At 45.2% G+C, this 26653-nt stretch overlaps 1 long non-coding RNA gene across 3 annotated transcripts in view; it reads left to right on the top strand.

Moving 5' to 3' along the window:
• The window catches only part of LOC135178412 (uncharacterized), a 50867-nt gene extending 24837 nt beyond the window's left edge, over positions 1-26030 (top strand). The window contains exons 3-6 of one of the 3 annotated variants that reach the window (XR_010303510.1): positions 3419-3535; positions 18815-19021; positions 21676-21793; positions 25949-26030. This is a non-coding gene — a long non-coding RNA (uncharacterized LOC135178412). Of the gene's footprint in view, positions 1-3418; positions 3536-18814; positions 19337-21675; positions 21794-22607; positions 22719-25948 lie in introns of those variants that run through there. The other 2 variants (XR_010303509.1, XR_010303508.1) reach the window with 2 other exon arrangements.
• The last annotated feature ends 623 nt before the right edge of the window (positions 26031-26653 follow it).

Raw genomic sequence — 26653 nt, 5'->3', positions numbered from 1 at the left:
GGTATTTAAGAGGAAAATAAATTAAAACAAAGAACTGCTGGATCCTTGGGCACAAAAAAGGACTCCTTGTAATATAGAGCATGGCTGCTACAGCCCTGTAATTACAGAGTGATAAACAGTCATTGGGAAGTATGTTCCTTTCCAGAGACAATGACATTATGTCTCCTGGAAAGAGCCCCTTTGTCTGCACTAATTGAATGATCTGAAATGAATGATGTTATCAGAGGCCTAACTGAAGCAAGTAATGTTATATTTATGGGTTATCAAAAACGTTTAATCACAGCTGCGGTCTCTCCGAGACGTGTCATGGACACTGCAGCATCCCAAAGTATGATTGAGGGCTGGGGTGGCACATTAGCTTAATTATAAAGGAGGATTGCAAGTTCTGCCATTGGTTCTGCCTCCCTCCACACTGGTAGAACAAATGAGACCTATTAACTTAAGTGCAAGTGAACATCGCCTGCTAATGACATTTTTTCCTCTCCTTGAACTGAATGCAAACAAATGGTTGCATAATTATCTTTCCTAGGAAATAGTGACCCAAAGCAGTTTACCAGGCTTGAGACATGAGAAATCCTACTCACAGTTCCTCCAGTTGAATCTGTCCGGATTTGTGCCACCAAGGTCGACGTTTGGGTTGACTGAGCAGGTGTTACTGAGCGGGTCAAGGTGCATCTGCTCTTTCCCGGCCAAGTTCAGCCGTGTTTCACTGCCCCCTCCTGGAGTAAGAGGCTGCCTGCTCTGTTGTCCTTTAGGTGCTTTTGGTCCCCCAGTGCTAGAGAAAATGTATTTAACACAGGGGCAAAGCAAGAGGATGGCAGCTTGCTTAGATGTGAGATTGTGATTTCTCTTACTGTGAGACTCTACATGAGATGGATGGAGAAGAGATGGGGACGTATCACAGGAAAAACAGATCCTCTGCTTCAGCTTTTGAGGTTGTTTGCTTTCATTGGATGCATGTCAGCTTATGCCCTTAGCTGCATTTAGGGAGTTGATTTGTGAGTAGGTTGCTTAAAAGAGTAACGCAGCCCAGGTGGGGAGCAGCACCCATGGGGAGTTGCTCAGGAATAGCTGCCGGAGGGGGTTTGCTTGAGATGGACAAGGATACTGAAGTAAATGGTAGCTCAGGACAACATCTGACTTGCTGAAATGGAATGTGTTTGGTGGCTTTGAGAAAGAAAATCGTCAGAACCTGAGCAGAGTCCTGTTATTTTGCATCTCATTAGCAGCTATGTTCTAACCTGTAGCTTTGCCTCTCTCCCTTTCATTGATCATAGAATCATAGAACAGCTTAAGTTTGAAAGGACCTCAAAGATGATCAAGTTCCAACCCTCCACCAGGCAGGAACACGTCCCACTAGAACAGGTTGCTCAAGGGAGGGAACACCTTGAACAGCTCCAGGGAGGAAGTATCCACAACCTCCTTGGGCAACCTGCTCCAGTGTCTCAACATCTTCACTGTAAAGAACTTCTTCCTAACATCTAATTTAAATCTCCTCTCAGCCAGTTTAAACCCCTCATCCTGTCATTACAAGACCCCATAAATAGTCCCTCCCCAGCCTTCCTGTAGGCCCCCTTCAGGTACTAGAAGGCTACTAAAAGAATCATAGAATCAACCAGGTTGGAAGAGACCTCCAAGATCATCCAGTCCAAGGTCTCCTGGAAACCTTCTCTTTTCCAGGCTGAAGAGCCCAAATTCTCATAGCCTGTCCTCATAGCAGAGATGCTCCAGCCCTCTGGCATCTTCATGGTCTCCTGGACTTGCTCCAAGATTTGATGTCCTTGTACTGGGGGCTCCAGAACTGCACACAGTACTCCAGGTGGGGTCTCAGGAGAGCAGAGTAAAGGGGCAGAATCCCCTCCCTTGTTCTGCTAGCAGTGCTGCTCTTAATGCAGCCCAGGACATAGTTGGCTGTCTGGGCTGCACTCACACTGCCAGCTCATGTTGAGCTTTTCATCAATCCAGACCCCCAGGTCCTTTTCCTCAGGGCTGCTCTCAGCCGTTCGCCTCCCAGCCTGGATTTGTGCTGACCCAGGTGCAGGACCTTACACTTGGCCTGATTGAATTTCATGAAGTTTGCCTGGGCACACCTCTGCAGCCTGTCCAGGTCCCTCTGGATGGCATCCCTGCCCTCTAGCAAGTCGACTGTTCCACACAGCTTGGTGTCATTGATCTGGATAAATCAGTGCAAATTGTATATCTGAGCTGTGGAGATATGGAAACCCCTCCAGTTTCAAATCTTCAATCAAAATCTCAGAGTTTGTATCCAAGGCTCATAAACGCTGCAAGAACAATTTCCTCACTCTGAATGCAGACTTTTCTGGATGAAACTTCAAACTCCCAAACTTTCTACTGTTCAGCTTCAGCTGGGTTTCATGAGCATATATCTGTGTTGGCTTTAGCTTTGTTCTGTATGCCCTGGAAAGGAAAACCCACAGCAACCTCTTGCCTTTGGCAACAAACCCTGCCCTTGCATTCAGTTACAGCTACAAGAATAATTCACTTTTTGAGGCTCTGTAAAATAAACAGCTGGTTATAAAAGCTTGTAGAGAACAACAAAAACTGAGCAGGAAGCACGGATCTTTCCCCTTTCTTCATCCTTCCATTGTAACGTGGCTGGATCTCAGTATGTTTCTGTACCAGGAGGTGGCACTGATAATTACAGCGATGTGCAGCAGACCTCAACAGAAACCCGGCTGGGAAAAACACCTTTTTGATGCAAGTATGACTACAGCTGTGTGGGCAAGCTACAGCCATGTGAGCAAGGTTTTCCTATTTTAGTTCTCTGTCAGTATGAAGGAGCTAATAAAACTAATACTACCATGATTGATTTACTTTGTCTAGTGGTGGTGGTGGTCTCTGATTTGCAACACCAGCTCTTCTCCAAACAGTTTCCATAGTAATGAAAACTATCTCTAAGGATTTAAAACGAAAAACAAGTGCACAATTTTGCTCAAGCAGTATCCAAGAAAGAAGTGATTAGGAGAAGATTGTACTGGATTACTTCTTTGCGTGGTATCTTTCCATGCATGTCAGGACTTAAGCACAGGCCCTGATCATTTATACATCTGATCTTTGCTCTTATCCACATCTCCAAAAATCCACAAGGATTGCTTATTGAACAAATTTGCTTGCTTCTTTACCTAGGCTTTGACAAACAGAGAAGAAAATGCTTTGTCTAAACACTCACCACAGTCCACTTCTTATGCAGTAGGAACTGACCTGCCGTTTATTTAATGGCATCTTTATTCCTCACATTTGGTCAATATGAATTGATCTCTGTTGTTCTTAATTCAACTTGATGAAGTGTTGCATGTTCAAAACCATTATACAGTTGATGGGGTGGAGATCACAATTAGGTGGTTGCTTTTTTTTTTCCTCTTTCTTGTCTAATTAATACATCTTTTCCTAATTCCAGCTTTACTTTGGAATTACAAAATCAAGGGTCCTGATACAGGGAGGATGATTACATGGCTGTGATACTGAACAAAAGCTGTTGAAATCCACCCCAGAGCACTAGTAGCAGCATTTGAAGGTAGGATTATTTTATGTTCTCTCTGATCAAATGTGGTTTCAGTTGTTTTTTGTTTGCCTTTTTTTGGAGGGGGAGGGGGACACACTATTGGAGAATTTGATGAAGGTACAGTAAAAAGAGACTCTGAATAGAACCCACCTGCAATTTTAAGAGCCTGATTATTTTGTGAGTTCCAGGTACTCACATGAGCTTTGTGTGAGGTGCTGCCAGAATTGATGGATAATTCATGGACTGTTTATTACTTTATCCTTTCCTTTTAACAACAAAAAAAAAATCACCCTCTCAATTTTATTTCTTAGAAGGCTTGATGTGCAGTTTAATCACTGTTTAAAAGTCTAAATAACTGTTTCGGGAGTTGAGTGCATCAGTAAAAAGCAGGAACAGGAAAGGTCTGTGGTAAGGTCTGTGGGCATCTCTGAAATCACTTGCAAAGATTTCTCTCGCTCTATTAGGAGGAGAAGAGGAAAAGGCTGATATTGGAATGAAAAAAAAAAGTATTTGAGCATTAAGTGTTTTTGAAACTGAGTATCTGGCAGCAAATAAGGTGAACTGAAGTGCAGCTTATCAGTTTGGCTGGATTTCTAGGGCTAAGAAATCTCTTGTCCAGGAAGCAGACTGATTGCTGAGGTAGGAGTCAGTCTGGGAAAATATTTATTTACTAAGGATGCTTTCACAGGTGCTCATCCCTTTTGGTTGTTCTCACATGGCTTTTCCCCTTCATTTCTGTGCAAAGCTCACCTGTGTCTGGGTGCCAGCAATTTGCTCTTGTAGAGCCACTTCAAGATGAAATATCAGGGCATAGAGCTTCACAACAACCTGGAGATTGCTCTGTAGCTTTCTGGATTTCTTATCCAGCACTTTTCCCTAGAAGTTAATTCTGTTTCCCTTACAGAATTTTGTTTAAACTGATTTTATCCAGTGGAACAGTTAAGGTGTTGGTAAATACTAAAAAATAACAGCAAAACCCCAACTGATAAAGTTAATCTTTCTCTCAGCTGCTTTTATCTGACACATCTGAACTTATTTCTGCATAAGTGGAACTCCTTGGTGAAGAAAACATTTCTCAGAGAAAAAAGTGTCAAAGGGTGTGAAAAGGAGCCTGCATCCCAAATCCTTGCTGGAAGAAGGGCATAGATGCAAAATGCTGGACTCTGTCAATTCCCTGTAGAAAAGTGTTCTGTAGTTTCCTGTCGATAGGGAAATTCAGCTAAACAGAGTTTAATAGACTTCCAAATATTCATAGGAACTTCTTTGGATCATCTTATGCTGTTCTGCTTTGATGCTACAATGTTTAGTTTCTCTATGCAGAAAACTATCATCCTTGGGAATGATAATTTAATTTCTGTGGCTTACTTCCACGAGGGCTGGCCAGGTCCATCCTTTGAGCCATCATGCCACACCAAGTCAGTTTGATGTTTCATCTTCAGGATCAGTGAAGGAATGAGGAAGAACACCTCCCCACATCTTTGCTTTTCATCCAAAACCTGCTTGCGTACAGAGGAATGATTCTGTAGAAGATTAACAGTTGGTGTTGGATACATAACGATGAGGGAGACCTTTTAAATGCACTGTTCACATCTTTATGCACATTCTTTTCCCAAGATTAAGATCTTTTGGCCTTGAGTGCAGGAAGCTTCTCCTGTCACTTAATGAACAAGGCTGAAGCACACACAAATGCAAATGTGCTCCAGGAACTGCAAAAAACCAAAACCCTCCTGCCAACATGCAAGAGGTGGGATCCTGACTCAGGACAGGACCCAGCTACCTGCACTGGTGCTTGCCTGAAATTGCTTTGCTCTGCTGAGAGATGCTAGCCTGGGTTTTCAGACAGTCCCAGTGAAACCTGAAAGGCGTTGTTTTGAAGTGTTGCTGACTTTTCCTATGGCTCCTCGCAGATCTTGTTAGGAAATGAAGGAGAGGAAACTGGGCAACTATGCTGCTCAGCCATGAGGAAACACACAATGAGTGTGATGAAGCCAGCAGCTGCAGGACAATGGGATCAGGCTGGGGCTATTTTTGTTAGATGTGAACAATCAGTTGAACGTGTGAGACCTTATCATGTTCCCTCCCCGCCTTCTCCCCCCCTTTCTTTGACACTGGAAATTTTCCCAAAGAGAAATAGCTTTCCTTTTCTCTTAGCAAAGTTGATTACCATAATAATTTTCTCTTTCATCTCAGAGCAGGTTTCTTTTGGAAGTCTTTGACGGCTTCCTCTGAGCACAGTTATTGTCTTGCTGGGACTGAGTGACTTGCAGCTGGGCCACACTCAGCATCACGAAACCCGGAGCAACATTTGCTGGCATTTGCCAGTGGGTAAGGGTCCTCTCAATTCTCCCATGCTGGATGTGGAGGCTGGAAGTGTTTCTTCCAGAGTTACCCTCACAGCAGAGATCTGCATTTGAACTGGGCATAGTTCAATGGAAAATAGCTAGCAAGTGCTTGCATCCTATCAGATGTAATCAGGAGAAATACATAATTAAGATGGCAATCAGTGCTCCAGTAGCTGCATTCCCCCTTATCTTTACAACTCTCTTCTGAGAACAGTCCTTTTAAATGTCACAGCAATATTAGCTCCAACTTACAAATGGAAAAATGGAAGGAAATAAACACATGGCTTATGATGCTTAGTGAGAGGGAAAGAAAACACATGTTTTACTCTCTCTCTAAACAAACCTACATTCTTCCTTCGTGGTCAGATGTAAGTGTATAACTCCCAGATATAGTTATGTCCTATTTCCACTTCTTCAATGTTCCATGTGGCAATAACAGTTATACTACTTCAGGAACATGAAAGGAGTATTATTTTGTAACTGAGCTGTTCTAGTGTCTTGTGATATTTCATGCACGCTCTGAAGCAGCACTTTGGGTCTGGTATTAATGTTTTTCATCTTCAGTTCTTCAATGTGTTAAGTCTTCTTTCTCCCATTATTAAGCAGACTATTAGTCATGTAAGATCAATACTTTCTGCACTTCTACCTATTATCTTAATGTCACTGAGATCTGGCTAGAACTTCATACCATAATTCTTGTTGCTGTTTTAATTTCATTATAATGACATGTTTACATTGGTAACAGTTCAATCAAAATCGGATGTGCTTACTGCAGTTTAGATTAACAGCTTACTTTTACTTTACTACAAGTAAAGCACTAAATTGACTGTAATTCCTAATCAATACAACTCTAATTCTTGGTCTCTAAATCGCTTTTTAAGTGGTTCTTCCTGAGCTGATAAAGGTGACGTGGCTGTCCTGTGGTTTGTCATCCAGCTACTGTGGGATCAAGATCCGGATCCATTTCCAAACAGTCACTTGTTTCATTCTACTTCCACTTGTCAAAACCAGCAAGGTTTATTTGCAGGTTCTTTTTTTCCCCTTCCCACTGCCTCGACTTGGTTTAATGAGCAGTGACATAGCATGAAAACCAGTCTTGAAATTTCTAATGATTGAATCCATCATCATATGTCTGTGCCTAGTGTAGAGGAGATGATGCTACGTGGTACAGCTGCCTGAGCGCTCCTTTAATCTCTGAGGGTCATTAACTTTCTCTTATCCCATTTTATCATTCCATTTGAATGAGTACAACAACTCACTCCAGTCCACTGTGTGAATATGCTTCTTTGTTACAAATTTGCCTCTACCATTTCATGTTAACTTTTTCTCAAAATCAAGCCCAATTTCACCAGGAACAGCTGCAGCTCAAGCTCAGCTCAGCACTGAAACTGAAGATCACAGTTTTCTCAGAGTGGCAAAGCTGATGCTCTGACCTCAGCAATTACATGCAAGAAGCCTTAAGCAGCACTGGTGATCCAAGTTCATGGTTCAGGAATTTATCTTCCATTTCCAGCTGCTGGAGGATACAGTGACACAGTTAGGATCACTGCAGTGTTGTGGCCTGCACCTTGAATAACTATTTTGATCAGTGTTTTGGCTGTTGCAGCTGAGGACTGATGTGTCTCTAAGGGTACCTGAGGTACTTCCATATCAGAGGGTACCAGTCCCTACCCAACCCCTCCCTCTTTCTTTCTTGTTGGAATATAGTCCAGCAGCAGGGGACAATTTTTTTGACAGGTCACTTGTTTCAGCAGTCAATCATTGACTTGGGTATATCTTGAGGCTTGGACACTGCTCAGACTAAATGTGCCAAGAAGGAGTTGCTCGACTTCTTTCCCTCTCACTAATGCTCCCTGCTGACTTCATGACCATCTTGTGAGGGGGGGTTTGGTTCTGCATGCTTGAGCAAAACTTTGGACAGACAAACACTGATCCACTAATTGGATGTAATATGGCATCCTGATGTGGACTGGCACTTTGTAGGCTATGTAAAAGCTCTCACTGAAAAGAGATGCCTAATTCCCACTGACTTCATTTATGTGGCTGCTTGGATCCATAGTGATGGAAGCTTTGATGAGGTGCTGGGTCAGACCCTGCCAGAGCTAGTTTCTTTCTTGATGTACCTCCAATGGACCAGATTGCTACAGATGGAAGTAAGAGCTTACACATAGGTAAAACACATCTAAGTGTTACAGCACTGTGCTTGTTATTTGCTTCCCTTTTTACCTCATAGCTGACTCTTTAGGAACAGAATAAAATTGGGATCAGGAAAGCTTTTTAACAGTCTTTCATAACATGGTTTTAGAGATTTCTGAACAAAAAGGGAGCTTCAGAATCTCTTCCCTGCTACAGCTGGAACTGAAATTATTTCTTGGCCTTATGACCCTTCCTTCCCTGGAAAGACTGCTGCCCTCTGACTTTGTCTCTGAATTGCAAAGTGAAACGCCCAGAAATTGGAGATTTGTTTTGTTGGTGCTTCTGGGTGTTGAAAGAGCTCTTTCATCAAGGAGAGATGACAGCTTTCTTTTCAAATCAGCTCACTTCAGAAAAAAACCCCAAACAAACAAAAGACCAAGAGGAAAAGGAAAGAGAAACTCTCAGCTCATGCAACACAAAGCTCATTTTTGATTTTGCTGTCGAGAAAATATTTTAATCCATTTCTCACAGGCAACTCTGAGTCAATAAACCTGGAATCCTTTTCCACTGTCTCAGAGGTAGTGAATCAAAAGCAGGTTGACAACAAATCCTGAGCATACGGGGCTGTCCATCATACTGGAGTAAGCAAGGTTGATGGGATTAGAGCCGCTTGACTTTAATGCTGGACCTGCTTTGGGAGTGCTGATGAGAGAAGATAGGTCCCTTCAAAGGACACCCACCTCTCTTTGCTGCTCACTGTTTTCTTACTCTGTGGGAGTACATGGTGCCCAAGATGGGCTGACCAGATCCTGTCCCATCTTCTAAGCAGCTTTTCTATATCTGACAGCAGAAAAAAAAATGTCTTACCCATTTCTAGTTGCTGTGACCAAATCCCTTCCCCAGTGAAGAAGCTTGACAGGTTAGCAATGGCAGGTTGTTAACATGATGGCTTCAAGTACAATATCAGATTTGCTGCCTGGCTTGGGGTGCATCTAGGCAAGGTTTTTTTTTTTTTTATTAGATAGCAGATGGTTTGGAAATTGTTTGCTGTGACAGGGCTAAATGGAATTTGAATTCTCTGCTCCCGAGCGGAAAAGGGGTGGAGTAGGGAAAGAGGAAAACAAAACTCCCACGTTTCCCGTTCAGATTGAAAGATGTATATATGTGTGTGTGTGTGTATGTGTGTGCCTATATATACATAATTGAGGGAAATGAGCATTACTGTGCTAATCACAGAACCTCAAGCAACTCTGATCACTGGCAGGATGAATTTCCTTAGTACATCCTTAGTGCCAAAACTAGGGCAGCTTAGATACAACCTTTAACAAGGCGAAGCGCAGGGTTCTACACTTTGGCCACAATAACCCCAAGCAGAGCTACAGGCTGAGGATTGAGTAGCTGGAAAGCAGCCAAGAGGAAAGGGACCTGTTGGTACTGATAGATAGTAGGCTGAAGATGAGCCAGCAGTGTGCCCAGGTGGCCATGAGAGCCAATGGCATCCTGGCCTGCATCAGGAACAGTGTGGCCAGCAGGACAAGGGAGGTTATTCTTCCCCTGTACTCAGCACTGGTCAGGCCACACCTTGAGTGCTGTGTCCAGTTCTGGGCTCCTCAATTCAAGAGAGATGTTGAGGTACTGGAACATGTCCTGAGAAGGGCAACAAAGCTGGTGAGGGGCCTGGAGCATAAACCCTATGAGAGGAGACTGAGGGAGCTGAGGGTGCACAGCCTGGAGAAGAGGGCAACCTCATTGCTGTCTACAACTACCTGAAAGGACATTGTAGCCAGGTGGGGGGTGGCCTCTTCTGCCAGGCAGTCAGCAATAGAACAAGGGGACACAGTCTCAAGTTGTGCCAGGGGAAGTATAGGCTGGATGTTAGGAGGAAGTTGTTCGCAGAGACAGTGATTGGCATTGGAATGGGCTGCCCAGGGAGGTGGTGGAGTTGCCGTCCCTGGAGGTCTTCAAGAAAAACTGGCTAAGGCACTTAGTGCCATGGTCTAGTTGACTGGCTAGGGCTGGGTGCTAGGTTGGACTGGATGATCTTGGATGTCTCTTCCAACCTGGTTGATTCTATGATTCTATGATTCAAGTGTTTAATTTCTGCAGTTTTGAATGATATGAATGAGCAACAGCAAGACCAAGAGAACTGCATTGATTAAGATTCTGATACCAGATGATTGTATCTCCTCTGTTTTATTCAGACCTGTGTGGGCAGCGTTTGAGGCTGCCTCCTTTGCAGGGAGATCTGAGAACAAAGTCTTGCCAGCAATGATTTCGGATTTTGCTTTTGTTCTAGGCCAGTCTTCACACACTCAAATGAATTCATTTGCAGGGGAGGCAGCAGTTCTCTCTCCTTAGAGACAACACAAGACGCCGCAGATGGGCTTTGTATGTCAATACAGACTGAAGTGTGAAGTTTTAAACTGTTTCCCTTCTCTCTTTCCTGACATAAAGGTCCTCAAGGTAGGAACTGGTTACTGAGTCTAAAAGCTGTAAATGTTGTGGAGCAATGCCTGCTCTGCAAAGAGAAGCAAAGCTTCTGTTTCTAGCCATGCAGGAAGGAGAAGCCACATTTCCCAGCAGAAGCTGGGCCATCTGTGCTTTGCAATATTTCAGATTTTATCCCTGGAGCTAGAGTAAGTGCTAATAGGGAAAAAAAAAATATCAACTACAGGTTAAAATTGACAGCCTGTAGGCTCAGTTGGTATAATTGGAGTATTCTGCAACTGCATTTTGAGCTTATGATTCAGGGCAGTATGGTATTTCCTAAGTCCTCCAATAGTACATCTGTGGAGAAAATTAGCAGTTTCAGAAGCAGGAAATCAAGGGGTGAAGGATGAGTGTCTTAGTTTAGGGCAGCCAGCAGAACTCATGGCCTCACTCTACAGGGCTTGGGGTAGGAAATCCCTCATACAACTTCTCTTGTGCGATGGTTTGGGTGTTACCTGCCCCTCCACAAACACACTTTGGAAATCACCCAGACTAGTCTCAGCTGGCTCTGGAAATTGAATGAAGCTCATTATTTACAGCTTAGCACAATATACAAGCAGATATTTACAATATATACAGTTATAGATAGAAATATACAAGGTAAAAGGTAATACATAAACACAACAGCCCTCCCAGAAACCTGAGTCCCCAGGAGGGACTCACAACCACTCTTCCATCTTCTCCCATCCTTCTCTACCTTAACTCATATGTTGCCATGTGCCCAAGGAAGATCGGAGGGTTGGCTGCAGGTGGGGGTTAGGAAGCAGGTGGATTCTAGTAGGCTGAAGATGAGCCAGCAGTGTGCCTAGGTGGCCAAGAGAGCCAATAGCATCCTGGCCTGCATCAGGAACAGTGTGGCCAGTAGGACAAGGGAGGTTATTCTTCCCCTGTACTCAGCACTGGTCAGGCCACACCTTGAGTACTGTGTCCAGTTCTGGGCTCCTCAATTCAAGAAAGATGTTGAGGTGCTGGAATGTGTCCAGAGAAGGGCAACAAAGCTGGTGAGGGGCCTGGAGCACAAATCCTATGAGGAGAGGTTGAGGGAGCTGGGCCTGTTTAGCCTGGAGAAGAGGAGGCTCAGGGGTGATCTTATTACTGTCTACAACTACCTGAAAGGACATTGTAGCCAGGTGGGGGTTGGTCTCTTCTGCCAGGCAAGCAGCAACAGAACAAGGGGACACAGTGTGAAGTTGTGCCGGGGTAGGTCTAGGCTGGATGTGAGGAGGAAGTTGTTGGCAGAGAGAGTGATTGGCATTGGAATGGGCTGCCCAGGGAGGTGGTGGAGGCACCATCCCTGGAGGTGTTCAATAAAAGCCTGGATGAGGCACTTAGTGCCATGGTCTAGTTGACTGGCTAGGGCTGGGTGCTAGGTTGGCCTGGATGATCTTGGGGGTCTCTTCCAACCTGGTTGATTCTATGATTAATCAGAGGGACGGCAGGTTAGGTTAGAGAGAAATGCAGCCCACAGCCTGGACAGAGAGTGACTCCCTTATCTATGTTTGGATTCTTGCTCTTATACATCTCAACAAGCCTATGAGTGCAGTAGATACCACCATTGTTTCCCTTTCACAGCCTGTAATCTAGTTCTTCTCTCCAAAACATTCTAGCTAGCTTCAAACTAGCACAGCTTGTCACCTAGAGAAAGGAGAGAAAGCGCAGCTTGGAATGTGAATCCCTCTTTCTTGGGGGATGGTGTAGTTGCACACCAGCTTGTATTTGTATCTGTGTGGGCAATCACATTTTTAAAGAGGATTATGAGCTGCTATGGCTATTTCTAACTTTAATTGCAGCATCTGCTGAAATCTAACTGTAAAAAGTGAAGGAACTCTCAGAGGTCAAATCTGGCTCAGGTAGGCAAAACTAATCAAGTTTCGTGTTTAGCCTGGAGAAGAGGAGGCTCAGGGGTGACCTCATTGCTGTCTACAACTACCTGAAGGGAGGCTGTAGCCAGGTGGAGGATGGCCTCTTCTCCCAGGCAACCAGCAACAGAACAAAGGGACACAGTTGTGCTGGGGTAGGTGTAGGCTGGATGTTAGGAGGAGGTTGTTGGCAGAGACAGTGATTGGCATTGGAATGGGCTGCCCAGGAAGGTGGTGGAGGCACCGTCCCTGGAAGCGTTCAAGAAAAGCCTGGCTGAGGCACTCAGTGCCATGGTCTAGTTGACTGGCTAGGGCTGGGTGCTAGGTTGGACTGGATGATCATGGAGGTCACTTCCAACCTGGTTGATTCTATGATTCTACATCTCCACCACCAAATCTCAGCTGCTTTCTGTGGGGTGCATCTGCCAGGAGAAGGAGGCATCTGACTGTGAGGATGTACTTCCGTGTCTGTGCATTTTGGATTCCTCTTTCACTGAGGGATGATCCCAGAGAGAAAGATATTTGGATTGGGTTTTGTGGAGATGAGCTTTCTACTGTATCATCTTCACTCTGCAATGATATAGTAGCAAACATTTTAGCACAAAATAACATATATCATTAATATAATTGGTAGTGATAACTCTTGTGCTTATTCTTCACACAGAATTATGCCAGTGGCAAGCTGCTTGTTCAGGGAATATAAGACATGCCCAATTTTGCAGCCATGTGCCAAGCCAAGTATTTACTGACACTGATGCCTGCCCCTGTGCTGAGAGCACACAAACAATATCACAGTATCACCAAAGTTGGAAGAGACCTCATAGATCATCAAGTCCAACCCTTTACCACAGAGCTCAAGGCAAGACCATGGCACCAAGTGCCACGTCCAATCCTGCCTTGAACAGCTCCAGGGACGGCGACTCCACCACCTCCCCAGGCAGCCCATTCCAGTGTCCAATGACTCTCTCAGGGAAGAACTTTCTCCTCACCTCAAGCCTAAATTTCCCAGATACTTTAGTGGAGAATATAGGCCTTATGTTTTGGTTTTTTTTTTCTCTCTGAAGTTTGCTCTTCTTACCTGTTTTTTAATTATATATATATTTTTTAACTAATCTCTGGCTGTTACTTATGAAATAATTGGCAAAGTAGTCACACTCAGGTTCCACAAATGCCTTAACTCTCCAATACTGGGTTGCATTTTTGACTCTGGCATGACTGTATGCACGTGATGAAGGGATTTAAGGTTTGTGGTAGTTTGAGGGGAATCTAGGCTGCCTTAAAACAACTACAGAGACAACAGTCCCGTCCCATCCCAGGGGTCAGACCTGGTCATCCTAAGATGTTGTAATGTCGTTGTTCTGTTCTGCTTTCTGGTGTCATAGTTTATAAGGCAGCGCCTGACTGATGCTGCTGCCTTCTCTCCTCCTCCCTGCCTTTCCTCCCTTCACTTCTCTCCAGGCAGAGCTCCAGGCATCCTGGCCTGTATTGAAACAGTGTGGCCAGTAGGACAAGGGAGGTTATTCTGCCCCTGTACTCAGCACTGGTCAGGCCACACCTTGAGTGCTGTGTCCAGTTCTGGGCCCCTCAATTCAAGAGAGATGTTGAGGTGCTGGAATGTGTCCTGAGAAGGACAATAAAACTAGTGAGGGGGCAGGAACACAGCCCTGTGAAGAGAGGTTGAGGGAGCTGGGGTTGTTTAGTCTGGAGGAGGCTCAGGGGTGACCTCATTGCTGTCTACAACTACCTAAAGGGAGGCTGTAGCCAGGTGGGGGTTGGTCTGCATATCCACACTGCAAGTAGAGTCTTGCTTTGAACTCCCAATCAGTGTGCAGTGCCTTCATTCTTACTCCTTTCAGCCCAGCAGTCTGGGGTAGCTCTTGGCTCTGAGCTGGGACGAGCTTTATGCAGTGGCATCAGGATCAGCTACTGCATCCGGTTCTGGAGCCCCTCTTGCAAGAGGGACGTGGAGATGCTGCAGTCTGTTCCTAATGCAAATCTACCCTGCTTTAGTCTAAAACTCTTGTCCCCTGTCCTTTCACCACAAGTCATTATTAGAAGATCCTCCAGCTTTACTGCAGGCCACATTCAGGTACTGGAAGGCCACCATAAGATTTCCCTGGAGCCTCAGCTCCCTCAGCCTGTCTTCACAGGAGCGCTCCAGCCTTCTGATCACCTTTGTGGCCCTTCTCTGGGAGGAGTGCTGGGTGCTTGTGCATCACAGACACCATGCTGCTCCCTTAGGAGAAAAGCTGGCAGCCAAATTTTGGGAGTTTTTATGTGTTTGAATGGAGCACAGTGTGGCACCTCTGCATTTCTAGGTGTGAGCCACCTAGAACCAGGGCCATGAGGATGCTCAGAGGGTTGGAGCACCTCTGCTGTGAGGACAGACTGAAAGAGTTGGGGCTGTGCTGTCTGGAGAAGAGGAGGCTCCCAAGTGACCTTCTTGTGGCCTTCCAGCATCTGAAGGGAGCCTACAAAAGAGCTGGGGAGGGACTTTTCAGGATATCAGGGAGTGACAGGACTGGGGGGAATGGAGCAAAGCTGGAGCTGGGGAGAGTCAGACTGGATGTGAGGAGGAAGTTGTTGAGCATGAGAGTGGTGAGAGGCTGGAATGGGTTGCCCAGGGAGGTGGTTGAGGCCCCATAGCTGGAGATGTTGAAGGCCAGGCTGGATGAGGCTGTGTGCAGCCTGCTCTAGGGTAGGGTGTCCCTGGGCATGGCAGGGGGGTTGGAACTGGCTGGTCCTTGTGGTCCCTTCCAACCCTGACTGATTCTGTGATGTCTGGAGTTAGTACTGTTAATTCCCCAGGATGAATAAATGCATTTTTAACCTGCGCACTAGAAGCTAATAATACCTGATGATAGGTGGATATTGCCATAGAAACCAGGACAGGTTCAGATGTAAGCCAAAGGTTAATGTATAATTACATTCAAAAACACCTCACTCAGATGTATCAGTTTAGACACAACTTGTCCAGAAGCTGCTTCCATACCGAAAGATCTATCATTCTCTTCTAGCTCTTCCAAAAATACACTGACACAGCTCCTCTTTGCTTAAGGCAGATTTTCCATAAGGTGTTATACAAGATAACTGCCTGCTCCTGAGTGTTTGTAGCTATGTTTGCAAATGACAGAGTGACTGACAGCACCAGCACTCTGTGGGATGACTGTGGACCAGAGCACCGATGACTCATTGTGTATGATGTTGCTTCACGCCGAAGTGTTTGCTCTATATCCCGAACATGTGTGCGAGTCAGGAGCAAAAAGTTCAAGAGCAAACACAGCTTAAATGGAAATAAATACAGAGTGACTGAAATCATTATGCCCAAGTCAGAAAGCTAATTTAATCGAGGGTAGATGACAAGTGAAACATCCATTTAAAAGCCTTTTTTCAAGCAGTAGGTTTCCTCAGGGTGGTTCCCATATCCTCTATAAATGCTTGAGGGTCAGGCAGTGTAAACAGAGGGTCTTTGTATTTCCTTACAAGAAAAGCTGCTTCATTGCAGGGATGGGTGTGAGATGAATCCCTGCTCAGATCTCCATACAAGAGTAATTCCCAATTATTAGGTATTATTTTTCTCCTAAGCACAGACTTTCAACAAACACTTGGTGCCATGGTCTAGCCTTGAGCTCTGTGGTAAAGGGTTGGACTTGATGATCTATGAGGTCTCTTCCAACCTTGGTGATACTGTGATACTGGCTTTGTCCCTAACCTGTGTATGGGGACACATACACAGGTCTCTCTAGCTGCCTTTCCAGAGCTCAGCAGAGATCTGAATAGCTGCTTTTTTATCGGGAGCTATTTATTTGCTTTGTTGCCAATTAACTCTCCCCTACAGCCCTTGCATGTCTGTAAAGCATAAATAAAAACAAACTCTTTTTGATTTGTTGATGCTGTCGATGTCCTCCTAGGAGCAGCCCCAGTCTCAGGCTGGCTCAGTGATGAGGATGGACCTCCCCCGCCCCACTTCAGCTGGCTCCTGTCTCCCCAGCTGAAATAATTAGGATCTGTCAGAACAACATGACACTACCTCAGTCCCTCAGGAAAGCTTGACTGTACCTCTGGGCCACTTCTTCTTTCATTAACAAAGCCTTTCACAACATGTGTTGGAAGATTTCCAATCCTGAGGGACATTTTACTGAACATATAAAAGTGATTTCAGCTACTGTTCTGCCTCTGGTGAACATGTGGTCCAAGAACACAGAAATATTCCTCTTATCTGACTGAAAAGTAAGAAATTGCTTCTACAGTAATGTGGGAGATTAAAGTGTTCAGGTTACTTTTTCAATCAAGTTTCTCATGTGGTGCGGGCATGGGCTTATGAAAACTTCATAGAATCAACCAGGTTGGAAGAGACCTCCAAGATCATCCAGTCCAACCTAGCACCCAGCCCTAGCCAGTCAACCAGACCATGGCACTAAGTGCCTCATCCAGGCTTTTCTTCAACACCTCCAGGGACGGTGCCTCCACCACCTCCCTGGGCAGCCCATGCCAATGCCAATCACTCTCTCTGCCAACAACTTCCTCCTAACATCCAGCCTATACTTTCCCCAGCACAACTTCACTCTGTGTCCCCTTGTTCTGTTGCTGCTCACCTGGGAGAAGAGGCCAACCACCACCTGGCTACATCCTCCCTTCAGGTAGTTGTAGACAGCAATGAGGTCGCCCCTGAGCCTCCTCTTCTCCAAGCTGCACACCTCCAGCTCCCTCAGTCTCTCCTCATAGGATTTATGTTCCAGGCCCCTCACCAGCTTTGTTGCCTTTCTCTGGACACGTTCCAGTATCTCAACATCTCTCTTGAATTGAGGAGCCCAGAACTGGACACAGCACTCAAGGTGTGGCCTAACCAGTGCTGAGTACAGGGGCAGAATAACCTCCCTTGTCCCACTGGCCACACTGTTCCTGATGCAGGCCAGGATGCCATTGGCTCTCTTGGCCACCTGGGCACACTGTATCACACAGTATCACAGAGATACTGTGCACAGAGAGTGCGGAGCTGGCAGTGGTGATGGCTACCATGCGAGAGAAGGCAGCAGCCTTGAGCCTGAGCGCTCTCTGCAGCCCTGTCTCCAGGCCATCAGGCTTCAGCTTGGCACAGAAGCCCTTTGGAGCAACTTATGTCTGGAGCAGCATTATCAATGCACTTCAAACTCAAGTGGAGGTGAAGAAGCGTCACCAGCACCTGAAGTGCCGTCATGACTGTTTTATTGGTTCAGAAGCAGTGGACGTTGTCTTTGCCCACCTGCTGCAGAACAAGTATTTTGAGGGTGTTGATATTTCCCGTGCTAAAATAGTGCCTGTGTGTCAAGCACTGGTGGACTACAAAGTGTTTGAGGCTGTTTCAACCAGGGTCTTTGGAAAAGACAAGTGCTCTGTTTTTGAGGACAGTAGCAGTAGTCTCTACAGATTCACTGCCTTCAGCCTACTATCTATCAGTATCCCCAGGTCCCTTTCCTCTTGGCTGCTTTCCAGCCACTCATCTTACTGGGCTTTCACTTGTGCCCATGAGAACCTGTGATCAATGAGGAACTATTTCAGACAGTGCTGTTGCTCTGGGGTGAATCTCCCACCACCGTTTGCACAAAGGCTGTTGTGCATAGGAATGTTCGTGTTCAGTCCTGAGCCCCTCACTGCCAGAGGGACAGTGAGGTTCTGGAGAGTGTTCAGAGAAAGGCAATGAGGCTGTTGAAGGGCCTGGGTGCACCTGGCCTATGAGAAGCATCTGAGGGAGCTGAGGATGTTCAGTCTGGGGAAGAGGAGGCTGAGGAGTTGCTCTCTACAACTCTCTGAAGGGAGATTGGAGTGAGGACAGGGAAGCCTCTTCTTGATGACAAGTTACAGGACTGGAGGGAAGCATTTCAAGTTGCACCAGAGGAGGTTCAGGCTGGATGCTAGGAAATATTTCTTCCCAGAGAGGTTTGTCAAACGTTGGAATGGTCTGCCCAGGGAAAGTGGTGGAGTTACCATCCCTGGAGGTGTTCAAGCAGCCTGTGGAGCTGGCACTTAGGGACATGGTTTAGTGTTGACCCTTCAGTGCTGGGTGGAAGGTTAGACAGAATGATCTTTGGGGTCTCTTCCAAATGGATATTTTCTATGATACTGTAATGTGCAGGAGGAGCTGGGGCCAAAGCATGTGTAGCTGGAGGACTCCTTTAGTCAAAAGGCCTCAACCTTATTCCCCCGAAGTCTCTGGTAATGTCCCTTCTGGTAAGGTTACTTCCACATCCTAGTCCTTTTCTTGCAGCCTGTTTCTCAACCCACACAACCAATGGGGTTTGTATATGCCCAGGGGACCCCCCCAAGGGGTGGGTGTCCTTGTGGAGTGACCTGGGACACAGCTGAGCTTTAGCAGCTGCAAGGCTCCAGAAGTGACGAAGACTACACAGATGGGGAATTCCTATTTCCACATGCCACAGACAGGCCACAGGACTGCAGTGTCATCCTTTGCTTTTCTGTGCTTGTAGAGGCTGAGCTGCAGTGACGGTAGCTTTGTGCCAGATGAGCCTTCTGGGAAGCTGGGACCAGCCTGAGGGACAAATCCAACCTTGAAAAACAACCAGAAGAATGGCATGCAGATCAGAGGAACGCTGTAGAGTTCAGTCGAAAGCGATCCCTTAGAGACTTATGGAAGCCTTTTAGATCACCCTTGACTTCCTTCAAATTCATCACAGGTACTCTCTGGGTAAAAGAAAATAAAAATAGAGCTTGAGACATGCCTTGGAAAGGATGAGCACCTGAGGAGCATTGCTATTTTCTGCAGCCTCTCCTGCTCTGTGACTCTGTTGCCTACCAGAAGTTTATTACTGCTGTTGTAGCTTGTGAAAAGTGACACTGCGGATCTCTGAGGCTTAAAAAGCTGGCCTGCAATGACACTTACACATCTTAAGTGTGGCATGGATGCATCCAATTTCCCATTAGGCAGCCCTTGTGGGACTGAAAGTGTCTTCTCAAGAGCAAGAGGCAGAGCAGTTATTTCAGCATTCCATGTGCTTTCATTAGTTTGTTTTTAATGAGAGCATTGCTTGGTTGTTTGGGTTTTTTTTTCCCAGCTTCCATTCTGTAGCCTTATTTATCAACCTGTCAGTGGACTGGATGAGGCACTTGGTGCCATGGTCTAGTTGACTGGATAGGGCTGGGGGATAGGTTGGACTTGGATGATCTTGGAGGTCTCTTCCAACCTGGTTGATTCTATGATTCAATGGACACAGGCACCCTAAGTGCACTGAAAGTATTTGCATGCCAGTGAAGATATTGAAGTATAACAACTATCCTCATTAGGGCTTTGAACAAATTAGTCAAGTCCATTTATAATGTAAAGGGTTGGACTTGATGATCTGTGAGGTCTCTTCCAATCCTAGTAATACTGTGATACTGTGATTTCCAAAAGCATACAAGCTATAGCTAGCCCATCCTATTTTGCAGCTAAATTCCATGTCTGATGGATTTCCCCACACTGTTGCTAGGAGATGAAGGTACTGCCTAACAAAGGATGTATTGACAAAACAAATTTTCCAGAACAAATCTATCTTGTTATGGTAAACAGAGCCTCACATAAAATGGATATCGCAGGATTTATTTCCCTACTGGTGCTACTGACAAAATTACACACATCAAGGGAAGGTGAAATTTCCCCCACCAAGAATGCATCTTTTGTTTTGCTTTGTTGACACGAGGACTTTCCCTGTGTTTAGTGCTGTTGCCTTCTTGTGTGTTCTGTTGCTAGGCTAATAGGTTGAGCACATCCCAAGTTAGCATCCTTACCTCTTTCCTTCTTTGCTACTTCTCCCTTTCAGGAAAAAATCTGCCTTATTACAGCAGTTTCCCTTTTGTTTTGTTTGGGTTTTTTGTTTCTTTGTTTTCTTGTTTCTTGTTGTTGTTGTTGTTGTTGATTGGAGCGGACTCAGTTCTATGATTCTTAGATTTCCCAAAGTTCAGTGCTGAACTGAATGGAAACAGAGTTTCTCCACTGCACCTTCTATATTGCAAGAGTTGGATAAACTTAGAATCACAGAATCAACCAGGTTGGAAGAGACCTCCAAGATCATCCAGGCCAACCTAGAACCCAGCCCTATCCAGTCATCTAGACCATGGCACTAAATGACTCATCCAGGCTTTTCTTGAACACCTCCAGGGACAACTCCACCATCTCCCTGGGCAGCCCATTCCAATGCCAATCACTCTCTCTGACAACAACTTCCTCCTAACATCCAGCCTATTCTTCTCCCAGTACAACTTGAGACTGTTTCCCCCCTTGTTCTATTGCTGGTTGCTTGGCAGAAGAGGCCAAGCCCCACGTGGCTACAACCTCCCTTCAGGTAGTTATAGACAGCAATGAGGTCACCCCTGAGCCTCCTCTTCTTCTCCAGGCTAAACTCCCCCAGCTCCCTCAGCCTTTCCTCACAGTACTGTGTTCCAGGCCCCCCACCAGCTTTGTCACCCTTCTCTGGACACGTTCCAACACCTCTCTTGAATTGAGTGGCCCAGAACTAGACACAGGACTCAAGCTGTGGCCTGATCAGTGCTGAGTATAAGGGAAGAATAACCTCCCTCGTCCTACTGGCCACACTGTTCCTGAGCCAGGCCAGGATGGCTCTCTTGGCCACCTGGGCACACTGTTGGCTCATGAACAGCCTCCTACCTACCAGTACTTCCAGGACTCTTTCATCATTCTTCTGAGAATTATGAGATCTTTTGCTTATTTTAAAGCAAGGGGGGAAAAAAGTGTGAGTCTGGACATATTGAGATTTGGCACAGAAGCAGCCAAATGCAGTGCAAAGGCAGATCAACCTCTTGCTTTGCAGCTTTAGGCACATCTACACTTTGGTGGGGGGGTTGGAAATCAACAACAAAACAACACCAAATCCACAAAGTTGGATGGAAATCTAATAAAGAGAGGAATTTCAGGAATTCTTATGGAAGGATTCTATTTCTGGAGAGTGACAGATTGTCTGCCTTTCTTGAGGTGATGTAATGAGTACACAACAAACAGGTCTGAACAGCAAATGCCAATGTGGTTTAAGTCACATAAAATAAAACTTCTTCCTGGAGAGCAAGTTCAGCTCTGGTCTAGTGATATTTACTCATCCACTGGTATGCCAGCAGTTTCCTACACCCCTGTAAGGGTATCTGGCTCTGAAGTTATGTAGGTAAACAGGTCAGTGTCCAGAACAAAGGCTGAAGGTGAGATTGCCTCTCACCTTGCAAGGGAGGAAAGCAGTCAGGGAGAAACACAGCTCCCTTTGTTTTCTTATAAACATCACTGCATAGAGAGAACAGACAACCAGAACTTTTTTGTGTTGAAGATATCTTGTCCCTTCCTCCACAGCTATGCAAATGCTGGGCTGGTTTCATCCACATTGTGAGCCTGATCATCTGCCTGAGGACATCTCAATTCAAGACAGATGTTGAAGATACTGGAACATGTCAGAAGGGCGTTGAAGCTGGTGAGAGGTCTGGAACACAAACCCTATGAGGAGAGGCTGAGAGAGCTGGGGTTGATTACCCTGGAGAAGAGGAGGCTCAGGGGGGACCTCATTGCTGTCTACAACTACTTAAAGAGAGGTTGTAGCCAGGTGGGGGTTGGTTTCTTCTGCCAGGCAGCCAGCAACAGAACAAGGGGACAGTCTCAAGCTGTGCTGGGGGAGGGCTAGGCTGGATGTTAGGAGGAAGTTGTTGGCAGAGAGAGTGATTGGCATTGGAATGGGCTGCCCAGGGAGGTGGTGGAGTCACCATCCCTGCAGATGTTTAAAAGGAGCCTGGACAAGGCACTTACTGCCATGGTTTAGTTAATTAGAAGGTATTAGGTGATACACTGGACTCGATGATCTCAAAGGTCTTTTTCCAACCTGGTGGATTCTGTGAATGCCTTTGAGAAGCACTTTTTCCTATGACAGTTCTAGATGTCTCTGTCAACTTCTGCAGCACTGGCAATCAGAATCTAAACTTGGCAGAAGCCAGAAATCTGTGTTTGATATGTTTATTAGCATGGCACAGCATTTTAACTAGACACAAATGCATTCAGATGTTATCTCTCCTTGTTTTGACGAGCAAAGGAGAGGGGGCAACTAGGAAGGGCCCCACAGCTCCCACTGTTACTGCACTTATCCTGTTTTCTGCTGTAATATCCTGTTTTTAGATGCTTACAGTTTAGCCAAACGCTGACCATTTAGGATAAGGCTGACCGTGCTCAGGTGACACAGACTGCTCTGTGTGAAACAGAAATAAAAATAAACCTACTTTTGTTTTTTTTTCCCCCAGATCAAAGCCAAGCTGCTGAGGGGGAGGATATTCTATTCTACATTAAAAGTTCATTGCCATCTCTGCTTTGGGATTTGGCATGGTGGCAGCAGTTAGGTCACAGTGCTGTTTGCTGACCATCTGGCAAACCAAACACATTTAGCCAAAATGAAAAAAAAAACAACCAAACAGTAACAATAAGCCCTTAAAGCACAAGAGGAGCATGCATGTATTCAGCAGAGGCTTTTTCTCATGACTGTATTGCTCAAGGATTTATTTTCTCCTGTCAGATATGCCCTTCTGCTTTCCCTTGACTTGCAACTACGCAGGGTGTGGATCCCCTCCCCGTGAACCTGCCTACTGAGCCTTGAATGCCCTGTAGGAGGCACCTCTCAATTACACCTCTCATTACACATCTATATGGATATATGTATAGATATGTGTATCTATGTGTGTATAGATAGAGCTATAGATGATATAGGTGATATATAACAGATATAGATACAGATACAGGTATAGATACAGATTTAGATATAGATAGATGTGTGTGTGTGTGTGTATATATCTCCATATCAAAAAAATGCTAGTTCTTCCTGCCTCAACACATATATAACATATATACACATCTATATGGATATGTGTATAGATATGTGTATCTATGTGCATATAGATATAGATGATATATAATAGATATAGGTATAGATACAGATTTAGATTTAGATATAGATAGATGTGTGTGTGTGTGTGTGCATATATATCCACACAAACCTAAATGCTAGTTCTTTCTGCCTCAACACACATATATAACATATATACAGATATATATATGGATATATGTGCATAGGTATGTGTACCTTTGTGTGTATAGATGTAGATGGTATAGATATAGATATATAATAGATATAGATATGGATTTAGATATAGATAGATGTGTGTGTGTGTGTGTATCCATTCCAAAAAATGCTATTTTTTTCTGCCTGAACACATATATACAACATTTATACACATCATTGGATACTGGAATGGGCTGCCTGGTGTGATGGTGGAGTCGCCGTCTCTGGAGCTATTCAAGGCAGGATTGGACGTGGCACTTGGTGCCATGGTCTAGCCTTGAGCTCTGTGGTAAAGGGTTGGACTTGATGATCTATGAGGTCTCTTCCAACCCTGATGATACTGTGATACTGTGACGTGCAGAGGTACAGCTAAAGGGTGGATAATGGAGCAGAGGCTGAGAGCCCCAGAAAGCTCTACCAAAGCTAAAGCTCCCATCTCTGCTAACTAGCGATGACTTCCCTGGGCCCAGGGCTGCCTGCAATGGGATGACATAATGCACACAAAGCAACACAGTCAGCACATTACACTGGGCAACCTGGAGCAGGAAGTTTGAGAAGCAATCTGAATGGAAAAAGAAAGACAAAGAAGGGAAAGAAAAAGAAGTTAATCAGAGTGACAAAGTAGAATTTGAGAGGAGAGGGAAATTCACTGGCTAAATTCTGAAGTCACATTGTGAAAACTAATTGCTCTGAGGAAGGGTAAAAAGTGGCATGCTAAAACAGGTCTGTGGCACAGGAGCAGTGACAACAAGTAGACAGTGAAGTAACAGCATCAAGAAACTATTAGGACAGTAAAGGAAACACAGAGGAGAGTTTTTTCCTTCTTCTTCTGCCTTTATGCCAAATGCTTATTTCCTTTTCCTTGCATGGTGTGGTTCCTACCCAAGAGTGATTCAAAGGGTAAGACAAAGCTCAGTGTGATGTTTTCTTTAGCTTTTTTTGAGCATAAGAGTAACTCTCTTTGTTGGACTGTCATCTTTCACAAAGTCAACCAGGTTGGAAGAGACCTCTAAGATCATCCAGTATCTTTTTGGCATTGGAGACTTCTTTTTAGAAACATTGTTAAGGAGGTGGCTATGAAGCTCCTACTTTCCACTGCCTATCATGGACCAGCAGCACATAGCTGCTAGTGAAATCTGTACCCACACCACTGCCCAGCTTCAGAATTCCCAGTGTTGTGAAGGGCAGTGCTTCAAACCTCTGGTCTCCAAAGCTTTTGGCTGTCAGCCAGGGCCAAACAAGAACTTTCCAAGTACTTGTGCTAGTTTGAAGCTAGCTAGAATATTTTGGTGAGAAGAACTAGATTACAGGCTGTGAAAATGAAACAATGGTGATGTCTACTTCACTCATAGGCTTGCTGAGATGTATAAGAACACAAACAGATAAAGTCTCTCTCTGGGGCTCAACCTCTCTCTCTAACCTGCTATCTGTGTGACTAATCCATCTGCTTCCTAACCCCCTGGCCGACCATCCAAACTACCTTGACCATAAAGGCAAAGTCTTGGGTAAAGTAAAGGGTTGGGAGGAAGGTGGAAGGGTGGTTGGGAGCCCCTCCTGGGGACTCTTGTTTCTGGGAGGGCTGTTGTGTTTCTGTATTGCCTTTTTAACTTGCATATAGCTGTATATATTGTAAATATCTGCTTGTATATTGTGCTAAGCTGTAAATATGAAGCTTCATCCAACTTTCAGAGCCACTGAGTCTAGCCTGGGTGATTTTTCCAAAGTGGGGGGGGGGGGGCAGGGGGTGGGAAACACCCAAACCATCACAGCACTTAAGTCTCTATTAGTTTAAACAGAGTTTAGAGCATCGTGTGCCATGGCTACAAACTATTGTGGGAATGTCAGTGGTTAGGCTGCATTCACAGTGGAAAATATTTGCTTACCAAAAGCAAAGACACTTTGGTAAGATCCTTGCACGTATCAGTGACTCCATTAGTCAGGTATTTTCTGAACTTCATCAAATTTTCTTTGGCAGGCTTGAATCAGCATGCAGTAAGTTGGTAAAACTCAGCTGAACTCTGTATCCCCGTAACTGTGCCTTAAATGTGTTTTTTGTTCCACTGAGTGTGTTTTTTGAGCAAACACATTTTGCAGTGTGCTCCCTGTAGGATAAGGACTGCCACTGCACACGTTTATCTAGCACATGCATTGGCAAGTCAAAAGTGGAAAAAGCCTTTCCACAGAAGCTGCAAATAGAAGAAAATCTCATCCACATGCGAAATCCTACTTCTTCTGTGACCCTGCCTTTACAAGGATTAACCACAATTCTTTTCCTATCCATACCAAATTGGATGGGTTCATCTGCCTTGAGTGGCTTCTGACTTCATGAAGTAATGATGGCTCATAATAGCAGCGGGCTGCTCCTCTACTGATTGTCCCAGAGCTTGCTAAATAGTGATTTCTATTTGCTTTAATTTCTCCTACTCTGACATCTTAGTTTACTGCATAAGCCTCAGACTACTGTCTTGTCTTCTGTTTTCCTCCCTCCTTTTCTCACCCATAAATGTTATTAATTTAAATATGTTTCAGATACCTATGTTCATTGAAACCAGTTTATAGTGCTCTTCTGCAGAAACGAATGGACCTGGCCTCAATTTCCCACTCTGCTGTCAAAAAAAAAATCAGCATTTAGAAGATCTTCTGTGATCTGTTCATGTAGGTTGCTGTAAGTAAAGTGTGTTCAGTTCTGGGCCCCCCAGTTTAGAAGGGACGTTGAGATGCTTGAGTGTGTCCAGAGAAGGGCAACGAGGCTGGGGAGAGGCCTCGAGCACAAGCCCTATGAGGAGAGGCTGAGGGAGCTGGGATTGGTTAGCCTGGAGAAGAGGAGGCTCAGGAGAGACCTTATTGCTGTCTACAACTACCTGAGGGGTGGTTGTGGCCAGGAGGAGGTTGCTCTCTTCTCTCAGGTGGCCAGCACCAGAACGAGAGGACACAGCCTCAGGCTGCGCCAGGGGAAATTTAGGCTGGAGGTGAGGAGAAAGTTCTTCACTGAGAGAGTCATTGGACACTGGAATGGGCTGCCCGGGGAGGTGATGGAGTCGCCGTCCCTGGAGCTGTTCAAGGCAGGATTGGACGTGGCACTTGGTGCCATGGTCTGGCCTTGAGCTCTGTGGTAAAGGGTTGGACTTGATGATCTGTGAGGTCTCTTCCAGCCCTGATGATACTGTGATACTGTGATATCTTACATTGTTTAAGATGGGAAAACTCCAAAACCAGAAACTACAGTTGATAGCT

The sequence above is a fragment of the Pogoniulus pusillus genome, chromosome 9 (assembly GCF_015220805.1).
Source record: "Pogoniulus pusillus isolate bPogPus1 chromosome 9, bPogPus1.pri, whole genome shotgun sequence".
In the NCBI taxonomy this organism is placed as follows: Eukaryota; Metazoa; Chordata; class Aves; order Piciformes; family Lybiidae; genus Pogoniulus; species Pogoniulus pusillus.
Note: the sequence above shows the minus strand (reverse complement) of the source record. Positions and strands in the feature narration are given on the sequence as shown.